The 22,247-nt window shown below is 43.3% G+C and overlaps 1 protein-coding gene across 12 annotated transcripts in view; it reads left to right on the top strand.

Moving 5' to 3' along the window:
- DISP3 (dispatched RND transporter family member 3) overlaps nt 1-22,247 on the top strand; it is a 149,412-nt gene that overhangs the window by 58,959 nt on the left and 68,206 nt on the right. Inside the window, exon 4 of one of the 12 annotated variants that reach the window (XR_012626182.1) lies at nt 1,822-1,954. The exons of the other annotated variants lie outside the window; for them this stretch is intronic. The gene's annotated coding sequence lies outside the window, so the exon portion shown is untranslated. The remainder of the gene's footprint in view (nt 1-1,821; nt 1,955-22,247) is intronic. 12 annotated transcript variants of the gene reach the window in all.

Here is a 22,247-nt window from a genome sequence, read left to right on the forward strand (position 1 = left end):
TTAGCTTTTTCTTTCTCCGGTGGGTTCCTTCTTTGAGGAATAAGTTTCTTTTCTGAAATATTCTTAGATCCTGCTTATCTGGTGTCAAATGCTTTGTATCCAGCTAGGGTGTAATTTACTCCAGTATTGAATATACCATATAGCCTGTAGTATGTGTTCCATTATATCCTAATAAATCTCTAGAATATGGACTATATGGGTTAAATTTTGACATGGTCACAAGCTAATGCCAGACTATTTGGAAGAGATAACCACTCCTTTGGTATCTCAAATGCTGAACTATTTGGGAATTCTGATCCATGTGGTGATGAACTGCATCTCCCTGCGACAGCCTTCTCTTGCTTCTCCACAGCTCCTTCCACAATCTGTCTTTTGTACATCACAGCACTTTGGTAAACACGCAAAAAGCCCAGTCCCCACTGGCTCTAAAACACTGTAACATTCTCACACAGCAACTGTTGCAGTGTTGGTAAGTGTATTACATAAGGCACTCTTAATGTCAGGCAAAGGTGGTGGTGTGATTATGATGTGTGAAAGACAAAGCAAAGAATGCTTAAAAACAAAGGGAAAAGAGGTGAAAAAAACACATTGAGGGCAACAGTTTCTCGTTTGGACAAAAACTGGTTTTAGTGAAGAACCCCTTTTTTATTTCCCCTGGTTCTCCTTATCATCTTCCAACACTGTATCTCCCTCCTTCTATCAGGAACCTGCTCTGGGGTTTATTCTTTACTATGCAAGCTTGTCATGTCTGTGTTTAATGAAGTTTAATTATCTTCTGAGATCCAATGAATAATTATAAATCTCTTCAAGATGCAATCACAAGCACTTCATGGTTCATTAACAGTGGAAAATCAATTGTAATTCACGTAATCCCTCTCTCCTGACCAGCCATACGCTTGTCCCCGCTGTGCACCTTGTTGTTCCTCCCTCATTTCTACACTGGGGAATACGTTAATCTATTTTCCTATGAAACAAGTTAGGGTAAGGGCAAAGAATTGGAGAATGCAGGAAGTGGGAAATGGGAGCCTAGACAGTGAGGTTAGATAAGCCTACACGTGAACTTTGGGTGCTTTGGAGCTGTCATGAGCTTCAGATTGCCAGCTTCCTCAGTTTGGAGACACCTCCAAGAGTGCAGTGCTCTCCCGTTGGGAATTACCTTTGGCTGGGTACATCTTGTCTTCCTCTTGATCTGGTCTTCAATCTTAACTCAAGTTACAATTTTCCCTGTTGAAAATCTGAGACCTGTGAGCCTTTGCGCTATTTGAAAAGTAAGGATTTAAAGTTTATTTTTGTTGGGACTGAAAAAGGTGGAGGTGTCAGCCCTGGCGCAGGAAGCTATTCAGAGCTATCTTTAACTTTCTAAATGGCAGGCAGCGTGTGAATCCAGCTGCACAATGATCCTGGAGTGACCTTTCTAATTGAAACTCTTTAACCTTTCTGCACAATTATAGCTACAAAATTTTACTGAATGCAGAAAAGATGGTTGTTTTTTAATTTTTTTATAAAGGTTAAAAGATTGAAAAATAAAAGAGAAAGTGAGATAGAGAAAGGGGGATGGAAATTAATGCAGTTGAGTTGCAGTTTCCAGCAGCCCCAGGAGAGCTCTGCAATGAAGATGACATTTCCATACAATTGACATTTCCCGGCTGGAGCAGTCCTCTGATTTGCAGCTGCTTGTGTGTGAAGACCATAATGAAGAGGATCATTTAGTTTCTCATATTCATCAAATGGGATTTAATTTTCCCCTATCCCCACATACCCCACATCTCCTTTCCAGAACTGGCACAAGCTGTAACTCTGCCTTTCCTTCACCTTTTGTAGGGGTGACCTTTGCCAGACCTCCTGCTTTTTCAGCTCTCTGTGGAGTCTTGAAGAAGTGAGAACTCGCTTTTTACTGGAAAGATGGATGGGATGGGAACAATGGCTCTCATGATTTCAACTTCCAGTTTTGGAAGTGAGTTTCTGTGTATTTTTCCATTTATTTGTATGTTTGCATGTTTGTGGGTGTGTGTGCACATCTCTTCTTGGCAAAAGTTGCTGTATGGCACTACAAGGACTCCTCGCAGAACATAGCTTTGTGGCTTTCAGGGTCTGCATGTTCATACGTAGGCTTCCAGCATCTTACACACAAGTCCTTCATGGGTGATACTTCCTCCTGGACACAGTTGCTGTTGTGGGACAGAGCAGCTTTTCTTCCAGATTGTAGAAATTTTTCCAAAGTGCACATATCAAACTGGAGATGTATGCTCTGTGACACTACATCACTTTGAATCTGCTTAACTCAATTTAGATGAGTAGGATATGCATCTTCAGCTGAATTATTCCTCTTCAATAAATATGTTGCTGCAGTAATCAATTGGCACATAATTAACAAACAATAACTATCATATTAAATCTAAATGAAATGCAAATGCAATTCGGATTCATTTAGATTCCCAGTGATGAGTTCTTTTGCTTCCCCTTCAGCCATTGCTGCTCTTGAACAAGAGCTGCTGCACGGCTGTCTGTCACTAGATACAGTAATTGGCATGCTGCCTTCTAGGGCAGTGTTGAACCAATGTTTCATGCATGCCTTGTGCTTGCACAGCAAGTCACTATGGGCAAAGCTGGATCAATTCAGTCAGCAGCTGTAGGCCACAAGGCACAGTGCTTTTATTAACCCTCTAATCCTGATGCTTTCCTGTAGGGACACTTCAGACAGCACAGAGATCAAGGCCAGCCCTTTCTTTTCACTCCTTGCCACCAGCGCTGTAGTTTCTGTCTTTGCCCCAAACCATGGCTATTCTCAGCCTCTGCCTCAGTCTCTCTAATCAGTGCTTTGCTACCCCTCAGCACCTAGCTGGTGTGCAGCTGCAGCACTTGCCTAGACTGGAGCCGCAGCTGCCGTATCTGTGCTAACTGCTTGCCCTGTGAGCCCGCTGTCCCTTACTGCAGCTGCTCCCCTGCCTGCCTCCCCAGACTGGGCTTTCTGAAAATTGCTGCTCACTGAGCACGAGGGCGGATTAATGCCGTTTGGGGCTGGGAGCTGTTGTGTTGCTGGGAGCCCTGATGGATGGATGAGAGTAAACTAGAAACCCCAGCAACCTGGTGAAACAGGCTTTGCTAGCAATCAGATAATGTTGTCCTTCCTGATCAAATCTGAACTCAGGTTTTTACAACTGTGTACCACGGGCTAGGATTTTCAATTGGATGATACAAATTAGAGAAAACATCCAAATCACAGTTGTCCTAAATTGCCATGTAACTTTGGTACGCAGTGCTCATAACACACAGTGTCAGCTGAGAAATGGTTGTGTTCAGTGGTGAATGAGCTGATCTTTACCTGGTGTCATCCAGGGCATTGGAGCAATGCTCCAGGCACTTGAGTTTGTTTCTGGCTTGGGCAGTAATCTGCTCTAATACCTTAAGTGGGTCGTTTAATCTCTCTGTGCTTTCATTTTCCTGTTTATAAAATGGTGATAATGATACACACTTTCTGCATAAAAAGCTTCAATATCTTTTGCTGAAAAGAGCTGTGCAAGACTAGATGTTTTCTTTAATATCCTCTAGTTTGATGTTTTGCTAAAATAAAAGACACTACAGATGACATGATTAGATACAAGTTTGATAAGTGTTGACAGATTGTTATTAGCAAGAAAGCCACTGGAAAGCATTCCTTGCAGATTTTGACCATCACAGGCAAATTCTTTCCTATAAATGTACCCCCCAAATCTTACTTGAGCGCAGGTTACCTTTTGACCCTGCTTACACTGAGAGAATTGATGACTGACAAAGAACTTAATTATTTAGGAGAGAAGCTGAAGATAGGAGTGGTATGCTGGTAATTGTGCTTCAGTTACACAGAGTAACAGAAAGACTTTGATGAGTGGTATTCCCGTTGTCTTAAATGTGTCTCCAAAGAAGGCTACTCCTGTAAAACTAAATTGCCTCTGAACTTCTTTCAGAGCAGAGATATAATGACAGAAATACTTTAACATCTTTTAGAGAAGAAGTGCCAAACAAAATGGAAACTTCTGCCTTAAATTTTCAGACTAGGATCTCCAGGCTTTATTCACACAGCTTTTAGTTAAGTGATGGCTCAATTCCTGGCATCTTGCAGGTGCAAGGTAAAGCAGTCCCAGAGCACACATCAGATATTTCTCAATTCCTCATGCTGATTGAGGCCTCATTCTCAGCCCAGAGAAGCTGAATAGGAGTTTATCGTTGGCTTCAATGGAGCAGGGGCAAGCCCTTTACAGAAGGAGGCTTTGATTACTGTGCTGTGGTAGAAAGGGTCACTTACAGGGCCAGAATATTTCACTGGTGATGTGTCAGAAAGAAATGTGTGTATGCTTCTGACACAGAATACACAGAGCCCAGCATCCAGGAGCTACCAGATCCATTGTGCATAGGCTATGGTGGATATAAACTGGCAGTGGGCCATTAATGTGCAGACTTACAGCTGCTGAAGATCTGGTCTAGGGTGATAAACTGAAAAAATATGTACTTTTGTCCTTTATGAGATGCTCTGTATTTGTAGGGAATCTAGCAACTGCTGAGATTGAACCGTGGCTTTTGAGAGGGTCTGTACAAAACTGAAGGGGTGATTTCATACCCTGTCATAGTGGTCCAGGCTCATTACTGAGCAGAATGTCATCTACTGCACGCCAAGAATGTTGTTTACATAAATTTTTTAAGAAATTTTAATCTCAACACTTTAATGCACTTGCAAGTCATAATGGGAGATGAAACTAGGAGGAAGCCACAGGGGACTCTGATGGGAAAAGAACTGGCTTATGCATTTAGAAATAGAATATTACTGCCAATGTAAAATGCAGTGGGCCAAATGCAGGGCCTGCCCGAAAGCATTAGAAAAATCCAGGGCTGCAAAAAGGTTATAAAACACATTATTTGTTTTCCCCAGTCCTGCAGCTGTCTGCCACGCTACTGAGTGGGAAACTGCTGAGGACTTCTGTAATGTATGTTGGTTGCCATATGAAGGTCTGTGTCCTTGCTCCTGGCCATACAGAAGTGGGTGTATTTTTCCATGTATGTGAGTAGAAAGAAAGAGGGAGAGATCCCCTTCTGTCCCTTTAATTTTGATGATGACACTCTGGAATATATCCCGCCAAGGGGAGCAGCCCCTTGACCCGTTTCCTTATTGCTTTTTACCTGCTTTCACTATTTTTTAGCAGGGTGAGATAGGTGCAACACAGTCTCACTCCCAGCGGTGACAGTTCACAACTGCTTTGCGCTGATATAAACTGGGATACAAGAACAAGGTGAAGAACAGACAAGGCCAGTACCTGGCAGGAATTTGCCCTGTATCCTGGAAGTTCCCTGTACTGCAAACTCTTGCCCTGCTCTTCTTCGGGGATCAGGGCTGAGGGATGACTTGTGTTAAGTGAGCGAGCTGCTGTTTGGGAATCATCTCTATTACAGACCCATTAGATAGATGTTCCTGAAATAGCAGCAGATCAATTGATTCATAAGTAATTAATGCATTCCCCTCCCCTTGGGCAATTCAAAATCTATAGTTCAGGAATTAGATAACACAGCTCAACTCCGTTCAGCTGAGAAAACATTGGCACTCGTGTTCCTCTCGGCCCTGCACATACTCCTGTGAGCACCATCTCTTCTACTACAGAGACCTTCCCTTCTTGTGTTGGGAGCCCTGACAATTACCTTCTGTGTGAAATGGAGCATCTCCTTCTGTAGTTGCTGGAGAGTTCTGGTTTTAGCTGTTTAAAGGATGAATCACCTGCATGCCCCCCCAAATGCTGCAGCTGTCTCACCTTTTCCCTATTTGTCTGGTAATATCACTTTCAGTGTTGTTGCCTGCAGCAGTCTGCAGAGTGAAAGAGCAAGAGATGCTTCTGATCAACACCAGTGTCACTGAGATCAGAATCAGATCCCTTGCAATGTTACAACAAGAGCTTTGCAGAACTTTAGAAAGGGAACAATGTCTGGTGCATCCATCTATGGAGACTGGTGCACAGAGATGGGCTTGAGTTCTGCAGAGGTTTCTGTATCTCTCTTAGTGGAGCACCAGGACTCTACAGCTGTGTACCCAGGAACAACTTTTCCTATGCTATGTAACTTCAGACTTCAGAGTAGGAGAAAATAAGTCATTCTTTTGATTCCTGATCACAAACAACATGTTCATGGCAGTGGTCCTTGTATGAGAACGGAGGAGCAGCAAAAACCAGCGAACCTGCAATGTGGCCAGCTGGGGGGCATGGTTCTTGGGAATTCCAGTGGTGTTCTCTGCTGTCAGGGACAGTTAGACTAAATGGAAACAAAGACCTTCAAAAACTTAGGCTGAGTTACTACAGCTTTCTAATCTTCTAATATCCTGCAGATGCTCTGATTCAAACTATCTGGGTATGCAGTAAGAAATGAGCAGTGGGCATGCTTGGACAGAAAGGAACCCAGCTCCTAATATTTCTGAGGCATACAGGAATATTATTATTTTTATTTATTATTTGCAGTCACTACAAACACTAATTAGCAGCCTCCCAGGGGAATCTGCTAGCTGTGCATCCTGCTGGGCTTGAAAGCTACTGCATTCATTTTGTGTTTAAGTTGATGTTTTAATTAAACTGCCCCCTAATTATCTTAACTAGCTTTTAAATAATAACTTTCCACTGAACCATTCACATCAGCTGCTAATTGACTCCCTTCTGTTTACGTAGATCTGGCTGGCTCAAACAAATGTGGCAATGGAATGGCAGGTAGATTTGGGAAGGGGCTACGCTCCCTTTCATACACCGTGCTTCTGCTGTGTTTGTCTTCACAATAATGAATCAGATTCCAGGGTGAAATGGAGCTGCCTATGCCAGCAAGTACTTCACCGTTTATTCATGTGCTGTGTGTGATGAGGGTATATTATATGCTCATGTTTCCACAAGTTACTCCATCTTCAGGGCATCTAATCACTGGCCCAACGGCAAATTATTCTGTTTCTGAGTTCACCCAGTTTGGACTGATTCACGGTGCATAATTAATAGACCTTGACCTTGGCTGGGAGCAGGGTCAGTTCTTGGCACAGACAGTGGCATTAATAATGTATGCAGTGGCTGCTGCAAATTGTAGAGGTCACCACCACACAAGCTCAGTAGTTCAGGGGCTTGCTGTGTCTTGTACTCGGTAGGACTGGAAGAAGGAGCAGCATATCCAGAATTCCAGGCATCCCTCAGCATGCTGAAGTTCTGCCTCCCATGGGGCAGTATTTCCTGTGCTGGGAGAAGGCAAGTGTTGTCTGACTCTCTCCCATTGCAGCCTTTCCCCTGCAACCCACAACAACCTTTTGAGTGATGCTCTGTGGTGGCACTGCCCACCACTGACTCATACAGCTGGACTGAGAAGAACCTGAAGTATGTACAGGACATCTGATGCACTGCTACAGCAAATGTGTCTTTGGTTGCTGGTGTGTGCTGGAGTTTGGGGGTGTCTGTGTTTAGGCAGGACTAGGTGCGTGTGTGTGGGGTCACACACAGGAGCGTGCCTTTACGTGCACTGCAGGCGAGGCCTGTGGCCACATCTGCACGTGGCTGCACGCTTGTTAGCACATGGGGATCAGATTTGATTCAGAGCTCTGTAGTCAAGTGTTATTTAAATGTTCTCTGCTGGGTTGCATTCCCAAGGTTCTGATCTATATATTACATCTTGTGCAGTTTGTCAGCCTGCTTCTTCCTTCTTGTTTTCCTGCTTTTGTTTAAAACTTCTACCACAAAACCAACAAAACATGGTGTGAAGAAAAGTGATAGCAGGTGAATGTATGTAATCCTTCACTACTTGTGTCACCAATGCAAAACCATCTTATGTGCCATCAGCTCCCATATGGAGATGTGTGCTAATTAGACTTTTATTACAACGTGTATTTGAAAACAATTAGAATTACAGTGCCAGCATGTGGCTAATTCAACCTCACGATGTTGATTCGGTTAAGTCAGCAACTGGAGACTTAGTCTGATTGCCAGAGTGCATGTGTGTGTGCATAGCCTTTGATCAGGTGCCACTGCAGCCACCTGCCAGCAGAGAGGGACACACATACTCTTCAGCACTCCTTAGCATCATACAGGGTCCTGTCTAAATTTTGGGGGTATAAATGTCCCAGGGCCCTTGAACATTTATGTTGGGCCAGGAGAAAAAAGTATGCATGGTGGGCGACATGCCAGAGTTGGGTGGGCTGCATACAGTCTCTCCTTTACCTTAACATCAATCAATCTTCTTCTGAGAGCTATTAGGTCAGTATTTGCACCCATGTGCTCCAGGACCAGGCTGTTGGAATGCAGAGATCATTCAGCTAAGGGTGGAGCAGCACAGATCTCTGTCACATTTCTTTTGAGTCAAAATTCCAGAAGTGCTTTTAGAAGGGACAGCCACAGAGTCATTGATGTGTGCTTGTTTCTGTGGTTTTCTATAGCTTTATGGAATGAGACAGAACTGAGACCACCAATTTAACGTGTCTGACCTGAGAGCATCCGCAAACCTTGGGGCAGTGACCACTGCTGGCTGACTAGAACCATTACCTGAAAGAGAAAGGCTTTCCCTTCATTGCTATTCCCCTGATTCGTCTGGCATTGCTCCAAAGATCTCTGTTGCCAGAGGATGCTGAGCAGAACATATTCTTGGAGATAAGTGATTCTTCCCCCTTGAGGAATTTGCATTCAGCAATCCTCATCTTATTAATTTCCATGTCACAAGGCAAAATAAAGGCCTTCATCTTCTAAATTTCCAAACTGCAGAATTTTGCCTGCCATATAGGAGAGGCCTCCTTTTGCCACCATCACCATCTGTTTCCAAATAGACTGTCAGGAAATCAGGTTTGGTTTAACAGAGAAGACTTGCTATTTGTCTGTAAATCCTTTTCCCTTTGTAAAGGCAGCACTATTTCACGTCATAATCGTGACAGGTTTAACCTCTGCAGCTGTACTTTCATGCTTTACATCCTGTATGTGGTTTTTCTAACCTGTGGTTGTTAAATCCAGAGCTCTGGAAAAGGGGGAACAGGAAGAAAAAAGCCACGTGTTTTGCAGGGAATGGCTACTACTTATGTGCATGGTCTCCCCAGCCTCCTCCTTTGAATGCATTAACAGGTGCCTTCTTTGGCAGCCTTTGTCTAGCTTCCAGTCTCTGCCTGGATTAATGCAGTGGTAACACAGGTTTTAAGCACCATGCATGCACATCAATAGCTGTAATTGTCAGTTAAATTTTGCTACTGGAATAAAGACCCTTGAAGGTATAAAAAACTAAAGCTGGAGATAAGAAGCTGTTTCATATTGACCTTCATTGCAGACACTGGAAGAAGAACATAGGTTTTTGCCATCTGAGTAAAACCTTTATGCACCAAAAAGGACAAAAAAGCAGACAGAGATACAGAGACTGATGGATGAACAGGAGGACAGTGGGGAGGATGCATAGAAAATAGAGCGATGAAAGGGATGCTTTCCTGTGATTTCAATTCTATATTAATAGACATTAAGTTGCTTCCACTAAGGGCACCTTCATAATTCCAGAGCAGTGCAGATGTGAGCACAATGGCCCTTCAGCATTTTGCTGGCACCTAAGGGGAGCTTGTGGGGCTTGTTTAACAACAGACACAAATGTCTGATGAGAGAACTACCAATTTTTTCATGCAGGCAAGAAAATGAATGGGATGAGGTTTGTTCCTCCTTTGTGCATCTTCAACAGAGCACGGTGAGGCATGTCTTTTTTGACAGGATCTTTTTGTCAAGAATATGAGGAAACCTGAAGCTTTGATCTGCCCAGTGCTCGCCCTGGTGAACTGTCCTTACTGATCTCAATATGCAGAATATAGCCCAGAGTTAGCAGAGTTGAGAAGTAGGGTAAATTCTTTTACTTTGAGTCAGTAAATCAAGACTCAAGCAGACATTTTCCACTGAAATTACTGAACATTTTGGCACCAGATTCAGTAGAATCAGGGTTTCACCTTAGCAGGCACACTTTAAGCTAACCACAGGCTCTTGAACTCTGTGCAGCAATGTCTGGCTGAAATGCTACACACTGTCCTATGCACACTAGATTACTGCAGGATTTTTAGAGCTGATAGCATCTCAGAATAGTCCAGAAGACCAAACCCTCTTCTTTTTTATCAAAATGCAACCTCATTATTTTCCAGTATTTGTGTCAGTGGATTTGAAAGTGCAATGTGAGTTACATTGCACCATCAGTTGGACCCCATGATTTATTTCCTTCCCTAAACTCACTGTACCTGTCTATTTTAACTCTCGCTATGGCTGGAAGCCAGAACATGCTGAGAGCTTCATTCTTCTTAACCAAAACCTCACATTTTCCTTCCTTTCTGAGGGAGGCCAAAAGAACTGAATTATATTCTTCAGCTTCCTTACCTTTATTTAAGACAAGCTGTGCTCATTTTCTCTGTTAATCAGTTTGAGCTATTAACACCACAACACAGAAACAGAATCACAGGATCGTCTAGGTTGGAAAAGACCTTGAAGATCATCTAGTCCAACCATTAACCTAACATTGACAGTTCCCAACTACACCATATCTCTAAGCGCTATGTCAACCCTACTCTTAAACACCTCCAGGGATGGGGACTCCACCACCTCCCTGGGCAGCCCATTCCAATGCTTAACAACCCGTTCTGTAAAGAAATGCTTCCTAATATCTAGTCTAAACCTTCCCTGGCGCAGCTTGAGGTCATTACCTCTTGTCCTATCACTTATTACTTGGTTAAAGAGACTCATCCCCAGTTCTCTGCACCCTCCTTTCAGGGAGTTGCAGAGGGCCATGAGGTCTCCCCTCAGCCTCCTCTTCTCCAGACTAAACCCCCCCAGTTCCCTCAGCCGCTCCCCATCAGACCTGTGCTCCAGACCCTGCACCAGCTCCGTTGCCCTTCTCTGGACACGCTCGAGTCATTCAATGGCCTTTTTGGAGTGAGGGGCCCAAAACTGAACCCACTCATCGAGGGGCGGCCTCACCAGTGCCGAGTACAGGATCACTTCCCTGTCCCTGCTGGCCACGCTATTTCTGATACAAGCCAGGATACCATTGGCCTTCTTGGCCACCTGGGCACACTGCTGGCTCATGTTCAGCGGCTGTCAATCAACACCCCCAGGTCCCTCTCTGATTGGCAGCTTTCAGCCACTCCTCCCCAAGCCTGTAGCGCTGCTGGGGATTGTTGTGGCTGAAACAATGAGACTTTATGCCTGGACAGGAGTCAGATTAATGAGTACGCTGGAGCTATAACACAAATGAACTTTGCTGTGAACACAAATCTTGTGAGAGCTCATGTGAGTGCCAGGTGTTATCTAGTGCTTTGCCATCCTGGAATGATGGAGGTACAGAAGGCTTGCTGGATTTTGCTGTAATGGAGAAACGGGTCTTTGGGGATAGTTTGATCCCTTTACAGCTTTAATGTTAGCAGAACTTACTAATTTTGGCCTGTCTGTTACACCCATTGTAAAACTGAGCTTCACCATTAAAACGTTGTAACTGAAAAAACTGGAGAAAGGAAAAGATTGGATTTTCTTGGTTACATAATTTTCTTTTAAAACAAACAAACCATTTTCCAGCTGACAGGATTTATGTGGCTACTTAATCTGGAGCCAATCATAATCTCTAAAAATGCAGCTTCCTAGTAGCCAGCTTGCTGTAATACCAAAAGTTTATAGAATTGATGCAGCCAATCTGGGACCCTCAGAGAATCATATCACCCCAGTTCCTTCTGCTGAGAGAAGCAGCTTGCTTCTTTTTATGATGTTCTCCCACCCTTTCAGCTTCCCTTGATTACTGTTTTCTTGAAATTAGCTCCTTAAAATTCTTATAGCCAATCTCCTAGACCTCCCAGCTGACACATCTATCTTATACTGCTGTTCTCCTCCTTCATAAGAATTCACACAGAGCATGTGAAGCACTTCACATTTTGTTTGCTAATAAAGACCATGGAGGGATGTTAAACGAATAGAAACCACCTTACAAGAAGATGGGTTGAAAAAGATTATGTCGCCATATCCTTTCTTTGATTCATAAGCTCAACTCCCAGTCTGGCAGTGGTTTAAAGCTTGATGTTCCTAAGAAAAACAAGAAATAGAGGTGGAACTAGAAGGCACTGCGGTTTAATGGTGAAAGCACCAGCTGCCAATTTTGCCATCAGCTCAGTTCTGTGGCTTCAATGTCTTTATGTGTTTTTATTTCCCTGTGTGTGAAAAAACAATGTCATATTGCATTTTCTTTCCTTCTCTTGTGATAATCCCCCCTCCAAGGTATTTCTGGTATTTTATTCAGTGCACTTTAGTAAATCTGTAGAATGCAGACCTGCTTTAAAACTTGAACTACTGTGGAGATGATTGGGTAATGTCTTGCAATTTGTTTATCTTTTATTTAGGACTCCAGGGTGAAGCATCTGGAAACCATTCCCTCTGCCATGCTCTTGTCTCTTCATTCAGTTTATTAATTAAATATTTCTTTCTTTACTTCATTATTTCAGATTTTTAGTTGCCTCTCACATCTAGAGGAACTGAGAGAAATATTTTATTCATTGCCTCCTGCATATGCTGTTTCCTGGGGAATTCCTCCTGAAAGTGCTGGGCTTCTTCGGTGCTTTGTTGAGTTGCCATTTCTGAGGAGTTTTATATTTACTCAATTAGGCAAAGGTGATTATTTATTCAACCGGAAGAAAAAAAATCATAAGCAGCTGGGAAGCTTTATTTGTACTTGTGTTTTTCTCCTCAAATCTGCAGTTTGTTAAAACCCGCTGTATGAGTATTTAACAATCATTTTTTCCCTCATGCATGCCTATTTATGAGAGGAAAAATAGACACTGATTGCATGGTGTAGCTGATTAGTTAAACAAATGCTCTGCAAGCCTCAGCCATACTGGAGCTTTCTGTATTGACCCCATATACTATTTCTCTGCACATAACAAATACCAGCGTGGTCTATATTCACACTTGGCATAAACTGGCATAGCAAGTGCTGCTGATTTATGCCACCTAAAGACGTATTTACCCTTCTAGTAATGATGGATTTCATCAAAACTCCTGCTGCCACTAGCAGAGCAGATTGTAATGAGAACAGGATGGGCTGGGATCAATAGCATTTTGATTTCCTTAGGTCTGCAGTCCTGTAGCAAGCACTTTTTTTTCATTATGATTCTTTCAGAACCATGGCCGGCAGCCAGAGTGGTTCCATGCACTGCACTGAGCTCTCTGAGGTATTAAGTTGTGTCTCTTGGTTACTGACAACAGCATGTGAGTCTCTGGTGGGAATGTATAAATTCACTGCAGGCCTGAAAAATGGAGAAATGGCTCCCCAAATACATTTTCCTAATCCAGAAATGCAGTAGAGTCCGAAGCAATAAAAGAAAACAGATTCTGCCTTGTTCTAACAAAGTTTTGCCTTCCCCGTATCTCTGGGGATCTGGTGTTCTCATTATCACTAATGTGGTGGTAGCAGTCACAGAGTGACTGAATGCATAGGAGATACTCATTTATTCTTACAGGTGAGACAAATATGGAGAGAGCAGGCAGGGGGAGTTGGCAGGGAGGATGCAATACTGCCATCTGCAACTGCTGCAGCTTGAAGACACATCTTTAGAAGATGTTCCCAAGACACAATTAAGAAGATAATTAGATAATCCTGTGAGAAAGTATATTGTTGGCAAGGAGCTGAAGAAGTACTATACTGCTGTCCATGGCAGGGAGTAGGCATGAAAACTATCTCTTCTTCTTTCCACCATTGCGACGATTCATAAAGTCTAGTCCCCATTCTGTAGAAGTCCAAACAGAACTAAACTAATGAGAAGTGTGTTGGTGAAAGAGCTATTAATCCAATGGACTTTGGGCAGGATAACGGGTTTTTCTAATCGGAAGTCTTGGATTGACATCTTATCACAGTGAACTTAGCATTTGCATCTTTTGTTTAGCTTTTCTAGATAACAGTAGCAGATGGGATGCAGTGGGGATGCAGCCACAGAAAGATGCAATGGGATGGATGTAAGCATAGGTGAGCCACACACACCCAGGACACCTGGAAAGTGTGTGCAGCCCATACTGAAATTTATCCTTCTGTGCTACTACGTGCTTGTCTGAAGCTGGCTGAGATACTCACACTGCAGGCAGACTCCAGTTCCATGGCAGGTGAAGGTAACAGGATAAATTAGTTGCTAATACTCTACAGGATAAGGGAATGTGAAATTCTACAATGATCACATCCAACTGGAATAATATCAAGGCATAGGCAGGACTGTTTGCATTTTCTGGGTTGCTTTTTTGTCAGGGGACCTCAACACTGAATTGTGTAGCAATTATGGATGTAATAACTTGACAATGTTAAATATCATTAATGTCTGATCTAAGGGAACTTGCAAATGACCATGTAGTTACACAGTGTTTGCAGCATAAATAGCAATTAACGTTGTAGCTGTAGCTGTTTGTACTTGGTAGATTATATCAGGGAATCACACAGAGTGGGAAGGAGTGTCAAATGATCTAACACAGGAGAAAAGGGTGGTAATATGAAACTGATAATTAAGGAAAATCTTGGTCTTCCCTATGATACATCTGCTAAAGCAATAGGGATGCTCAGGAGTCATATGCAGAAACCTGAAAAGCAGTATTTATGTGTCTGTATCTACATCCATCCATCTGTCCCTACCAAATTAGGCAAGGTAAAGGAACTACTCTGGCAGTTAGCTCAAGGAATTTTGCTTTAGCTTAAGCTGCAGAGGCTGTATTCTTGGAGGTAAAGGCTTGGGACTCTGGATTTTGCTCTCAGTGATTTATACAGTAATTGTCTGCAGTATGTAGCACATACATTTATTTCAACAGGAAGCTGGAACATGCTCCAGTGCAAAGATACTTCTGGACTCCCTGCAGAGCCCACACTGAAGGCCGGTGAGTGTCTGTCACAGTCACAAGCTGCAGTGCTCTGAGAGCACCAAGATGATACTCCAGCTCATCAATTTCAGAAGAGTTTGTACCTCTGACTGATGCTTCTACTAGATGTTTGTCACTCTCATGGAAAGGAGAGAAAGCAGCCAGTTAGCCAGGGTTTGCTTCACAAGGAAGCTTGGGAAGAAGAGTTTGTATTTCATTGTAGGCAGAAATTGCTGATGCTGTTTCTTTCCCCTTCCCTTGGCTATAAATGTGACCAGGAGAGAGGGACGGAGAGAACAAGGAAAAAGAACTGATAAAATGCTGTACTCATCTTTGGTCAATAAACCTATTTCTAATTAGGAGCTACAGCAGCAGCAGGTGCACAGTGCATGTTCTGCTGCAGGGTAATCATCCTAACGGTAAGATACCAAATTCTAATAATATTTGCATCAGCATGAATCTGAAGTAATCCCAGTGAAATCATGGCATTTATCTTACATTTGTACCAGTATCAAAGAAAGCAAAATCTGTCTGATTTATGTCAAAGACCTTCTTTACCGTAATGACTAAAACAGCCCTGCATTGCAGCTTCCCTTTCTGCAGGCTCAAGGATGCCCTTCTTCTCTTTAGTGCAGGGTTTGGGGATTTCATTTCTTGGCCCAGTGGTAAACACTCCTTCCCTTCAGAGATGGTGGCCACTTTCCTCATTGGAATTCTTGATTTTATGTTCAGTCCTAGTATATGTAGGAGTAACTCCATTACAAGTGTTGGAGGCAACATCTTTTATGCCTGGCCTCGTATCCCCATTTCCTATTGGGGACAGTAGCAATCAGGCATTTGTATTTGAAAGAAAGAAGTTGTAAAAGGAGTAAACAAGTAGAAGCATGGAGGAAGGGTTGCAACTTGTATGGTAGAGGCAGGAAGAAGAAGAGAGGAGAGACGCAGTGGAAAATTGAAGTGACAGGGGTGGGGCATTAGGTGATGCAGATGAGCATCTGGAATTCTTCCAAATCACATCAGAAGAGGCCTTGTCCCAGAACTCCCACCTCAATGACTGTTGCATTAAAAATCTGTCTAGCAAATCAATCTCAAGTGAAAACCAGCAGCAAAAGGCATGTTGTAGGGTGAAGTCAAAAGACCTAGATGAATAGATGTGAATATCAAATGTACATAAGAACTGGCAAAAGGCTTCAAATGTGGTGACTAGGACATGAGCATGGGAGAGCAGTACAAGGGAGAGCAGCACAGGAAACACTGCACTCTCTAGATGTGTCAGTCTCAGAGAGGTGACAGCTGTCAAGGCAGATGACGGCCTGACGGATTGTCACCTGCACTGACAGACAAATGAGCTCTGCTTATTATGGAAGACTTTATTTTAATGATGTGCGCTTTTTTTTCCTGTTTTCCAGAATCAGAGAGAGTTAGTCTAAATTCTGATATCTGTTAGATGCTGTTAGTGGTTTCTACTGAAATCAAAAAGCCTTTTACATCTCATCGGAAGCATGATTTAGTTCTAGCTCCATTGGTCTCACTGGAGTTGGTCTTCTCTGAGTGGAGTCGGAAGGATTCTAACACAAATGCATGCAAGACGAGGGGATGCTCATAAAACCTGGGGATGGCACTCTGATGTGGCCTCAAGTTAATGTAACCTAGCAGCTTGGAGAATCCATTAAATTTTTCTTCTTTTTTCTCCTTTCTCCTCCATGGAGTTGAGAAGAGGTTGAACTGCAATGCTAACCACTAATTCAGAAGACATTATCTACAACTCTGCTTTATTAAACGATTCAGTTCTGCACAAGGATTAAAAAAATCTCCCTGCCAAAACATGCCTGTTCCGCTCAGTGTGTTGGCTGACAGGCAAGAGCAAGCAGCCTTGGAAAAGCATTGTTCATCATCAGACAGGCCAGGCAGCGAGACACCGCCTATCCCCAGCAATTTCTGGAGCAGATTGTCGGGACATCAGTGTTTTGTTGACGCTGTTGCGTCTTTTTCCCTACCAGAGAAGTGATAGCAAGGGAGGGTCTTGTGATTGTTTAGTTCTGTCATAGCTAGGAAGGGAGCGGGGCCATACTTCATTCTTGTATTATTATTATTATGAGCTCACTCAGTTTGTTCTTCCTGTATGTTCCTTTGTTTTGTGTGTGAAGTTAGCCCTCTAGAACTACCAGCAAACATTTCTGCACCCTTGCAGAGTCAGTTCACTGTGCATAGCCCCTTAACTAGGTCTTGACTCTCGTCCTGGAAAGATGTTCTGTAGCAGGAAGGACTCAAGGTTTATACCTGACCTGCCATTCTGTGTTTAGCCCTTGCCTTCTCTGCGAGCATCTGCAGATGCTATCTGCAGCTGTGATTCCACAATCATTGTACAAGATCAATGCAATCCCAGTTCTTCTGGCAGGATAAATTGGATTTTTGCACTCTGTTACACATGGCTGCATTTCTGTTGGATTAGCCCATGCACGTAGATCAGACTTCAGGCCATTTTCACTTTTATGTCAGCTTACATGCTGCCTGTGGGAGGACAAGCAATACGGCAGACAGATAATGCACACGTTGCTTGGCAATGTGATGTTTTGTCCAGGACTGTCCTCCCAGCTGGGGAAAGTACAGAGTTTGAACAGAAGGGACATTGTGGAAGATACCTGGAAAGGGAGTGGGAGACTGGCTAGGTTGAAAAAAGAATGGCAAAATGAACTAGAGACAGAAAAGCAAACAGGACCTAATCCTGTATTGTACTGAGTTCCCTTTAAGAAGCATAAAATGCCCTCACCTCCCAGTGACTGCAGAAAAGGTGGCTTTTACTGAGTATTTATATCACTTTGTTATTATTCTCACTCCAGAGTTACAGACAAGATTAGGATGGAGGCGGGGAATGCTTAGTACCATGCTGGATCTGACCCATGGTGAAAGAGAACAATAAGGGCACAGCTCAGGGGTTGCAAAAGAGCCAGAGACTGGGGACAGGCAGGAAATCTACTCTACCATTTATCACTCCTGCTCCATGGCCTCTTACCAAACATCAACAAACACCCCTTGCACTCTCCAAAGAGCAGGAAACCATTTTACAGGAGGGGAAACAGAGGCGGGGAGAAAGGAAAGCTCCGTTTTCCAAACGAGGCTATCCGTTTTGGATGACTCTGTTTCCTCCTAAGACATGCGCCAGGTTTATGTGAGATCCAGCATATCGCCAGAAGAGAGACAGAAACAGAACCCAGAAAACCAGATTGCCTGAACAGGGCATGCAGTGTCACATCCCAAAGCAGCTGAAGGTACAATCCCTCCATCAAAGGCAGAGAGGAATTTGCAGCTGGGGTGCAAGCTGAAATAGTTAATAGAAGAAAATATTCACCTAACGCTTAATTATTTAGAACCAGAGTTAATTTTGCAGTTCCTCTGGCAGGTTTCTCTGGTTATTAGGGCACGGGCTATGAGTCTTTCCCAGCAATCCAGCTATCGATCAATCTCTCTGAAGGCTAATGTGTCACTGAGAGGTTGGAGATAGCTGTGTCTCAGGGCAGAAGCTGAGCAAGGTAGAATTTATCCGTGCTCTTAAACTTTACTTTTCCTTCTTTCCGCCCCCTCCTCTCAGAGAGATGATAAAAATAAAGACACATAAACTCAAAAAGAAAGAATAATGGCTTCATCCTGCTGAGGGACTATATTTTGAGATTTTGGCTAGCTTTCATCATAAGTGCTGCTGACTTGAAGAAATTCTTTTGATCATCTAAACCTTGGCTGGAGCAAATTGCCAAATCCCATTAGATTCCTTGGGATTTACAACATATGCTGAATGAAAGATTTATCTGTGGCCCACCAGGCCTGCTTGGCCATTCAGAGCTCTGCTGTCCCCAGAGGCATAGGGCAGCATTGGAGGAATCATCTTTAACTCCTCATCTATTGTGCAAAGGTCTGAGAAAGTGGAGAGGTCACCTGATCCTGCCCAGGGCACAAGGATAATTTCTAATGAAAGGAGGTCCTCAACAGGGACACTCCAGCTTCCCTGGGAGAGGAGCGATCTTTTTGTGCGGACCCGGACCTGGAGGGACAGAGTAGCAGTGTGTAGGAAAAAGGAATTAATTCTGGGCAACACTCTGCACTATTTGTTTGCATTAGCTCTCTACTTTCTTGCTTTCTCCTCCTGTCCACACTTTTAACATCACACAAAGGTTTGGGAGTACTGGGAATAGCTTGTATGTTATTAATGCTTGTAACCAGTGGCCAGGCTAACCGAGCTATTAGAAAGTCAGCTCCATTTCATGCCCTCTTTCCACTTTCTCTGGCTTGACTTTTCTGCTCTATTTGTCTGAAACGAACAAAGATGAAGTGAAATGACTTACAGCCTCTCCCTGTTTTCCATGCTCAAGACCTAGAGGGAGAGTAGAGTGTTACTGTGTCTGGCTCAATTTGTAGCTCTACTGCAACGCAGCCTTTCCCCAGCAAGTGCTAGCATGCACAGAATCCTTCTCTTCCATTCAAAACCTAATTTGCATGCACCACCCCCTTTCTTTCTGCTCTTACTGTCCCTGTGCTCTGTACACTTTTCTTCCACAGGCTCAACTCTGCCAGATGTTGAATGTTCCCTGAGAATTCCAGCAGTGCACAAGACTACACCAGGAGTCCATATGTGATAAGTGAACTAATACTTATGTGCTTCCTCTCTCAAAGCCAGAGGGATCTTGGGGACTCAGTGGGATCCTTGCCCAGTCTCCAGGGAATAAGCAGAGAGGCTACAAGGAGAAAACAACAGTGGCATTCAATTTGATGAGGCTTTTTCCTCTGGGATCTGGCTGTAGCTTGCATTGCAATTGTAAGGTAGACACACAACATCCACAACCCCCACTGGGTTGCGATATTATAGCATTGCTGCTGTTGAGGCTTCTGCCTTGCCATGCTGTGTGAAGAAGTTGCCTGGAGTCAGCCAGCAGTGGGAAGCCACCACACACTGGGGTTGCATGAAGAACACCCACCAAGCATGTCTTCTTGTGCTCTTTGCTGGTTGAGAAATTGTTCTGGCTCTAAGTTTTAATCCTTTCCATATAGAAGCTTCCAACTGGTACAGCTCATTCTTCCTGCTTAGCTAAATGTGTTTTCAAACACTAGCCTGAAACTTAGCGGATGGTAATTACACTTTGACATTAATATTTAAACCACAAACACAGTTAGCTCTCTAATACCATCCCCAAAGGCTACTGCTCATTTAAGTTTCATCCTTATGAGACTTAATTATTGTCAGGGATGAATCCTAAAAGGCAAGAAATATTACAGCTCAAAGACTAAACATTCCCTTGATTATTAGAGCTACAGGATTTGGGCACAGAGTATGGAAAGGACCTTGGCTATGGTGGTAACATTTATACTGCTACTAAAAATCCCATGAGTTTATAAATCTTAAAGCCTGATTTTAAATGGCTGCTGAGATTTCTTTGTACTTACAATTATACAGAGAACACAGCGTTCAGTTAGTTTAGCCAAAGAATATCTTTGCGAAACTTAGATGTCATTACCTGTTGTACAGATGGAGAAACAGCAGTGTTTTTGAGGGCCTGACCCAAGGCAGCATCAGAACTCTGTAATCTTGGCCTTCCCCTCTCTGGAATAAGTAGCTGAGGTGGCAAGAGTAGCAAGTGTCTGATGTTTCAAGTCTGTCGCTTTAACTATTCTTCGAGCTATTTTTCCAACATAATGTCTTTATAGACCTTTTATAAGAAAGAACCCTGGGATCACACATTTTCAAATCAGTTTGTGCAGCTGCAGTTAAGTTCCCAGGATATGAAGAGCTAGCCAGCCATTTTAGATGCTTTTTGGCATTCTGAAACACACTTTATTGTTTGCAATACAATAGGGCAATCTGTTACAGAAACACCAGTAAAAAAGTTAGATTTTCTGCTGGTGTAACTCCAGAAGCATCAAGAGACTGAGCTGTGAAGGGAGTTTGGTTAAACACCACTGATGTGATCCTCAGACAAAAATGAGTCTGTGCAGTTACTCTCTGAATGTCTCATGTCTCTGAGATAACAGCTGCACACTGGGTCAGAGAACAGTGAGCTGGAGCATGGAGGAAGAGCTCCTCATGTGTCCCTACATCGACAGGCATCCCCGATAGATGCCACCCAGCAGTAGGATGCCAACCGTTCTTGAGGAGACAGGCTGCTCAATAAAAGCGCGTGCTCCCAGGGTTGTCATAGGGGATGTATGAACTCAACCAAGTTCTGCCCTGAAAACCAGATAGGGTCAGAGGATTTTCTCAAGCAACAGTCAAGATTGTTGTCCTTAGCAGGTTTCAGATGAATTCTTGAATCAGAGTCAAATCATGCACGGGTTATAGATCTATGACATATTTATAACATAACAATTCTGCAGTTATTCATTCTTCTCTGTCATGCTGCGTTAAAGGAGGAGTCAGTGTGGTTAGACCAGTTCATGGCTGGAGTGGATCAGGATCAGGGCATGTGTACAGAGGTGGATCTCCCCATTTCTGTTTTGACTGCCAACAGATAATTAACTGAGATCACCACTTTCACCTGGCTTAGCAATAGCAGTTGTAAAATGGCTTGTTTCCAGTCTTCTGAAGCAAAATCATGAATTCCCAGAGGTCTGATTAGAACGGAAGCCAGGTTTAAATTTGCCACCTTCTGTTTGGAATTGGGTCTTGGACAATGTTGCACTGGACCCAAGCTTACTCCAAAATTTTGCAAGTCTTGGCAAGCCTCTAGCTCAGCCTGGGATGAATTTCAAACCTGAGGCTGTACCCCGAGGTATGTGAACTTTCCTATATTGAGATGTCATTATTTACATTTTCCGTGATTCTAATAAAAATCACAGCTAGAAAGCTGAATTTTGTTTTTCCTCCTACCTCACTCCCTCTTTCTCTCAGCTTCTATGCTGTGCTGGCTACTTAGTGATAAGTAATGTGGTGGGAAACCCAGACCTCAAGGAAGAAGAGAAATCTTTTGACATGTATCTTTAGATTAATTGCTGGTTTCTTTAACAGTCTCAAAGTCTTTAATGAAGGTTGGTGCAGAGTCAACCACCTGTGTCCAAGGAAAGGCAAGTCTGCTGCCATCTGCTCCCTCAGCCTAAAACTAATGAGTACCTTAACTTCCAGAGAGAGATTCATAAACTTCCACTGCCTGAGGATGCTATGAGTTGTTGATGTTTAAAGAGTAGCCTCCAAAGATGGCTTAGCCAACTGTGCTCCATTATCTGTGGAGAAACCCCTCAGAAGGCTCCCATTATTCACAAAAAGGTGTGTGATTTTTCTGGGGGTGATAACTGCGTTATAGTAGATTAAACCCATCATTTACGTTGCTCAGGAAGCAGGGCTAGTAAGCTCACTCCTACCACTCTGGCAGATGATTTAAAAAAAATAACGAATACAGGCACAGCGGATGTGAAGTCTCT

This window comes from Strix aluco, chromosome 22, assembly GCF_031877795.1.
Source record: "Strix aluco isolate bStrAlu1 chromosome 22, bStrAlu1.hap1, whole genome shotgun sequence".
In the NCBI taxonomy this organism is placed as follows: domain Eukaryota; kingdom Metazoa; phylum Chordata; class Aves; order Strigiformes; family Strigidae; genus Strix; species Strix aluco.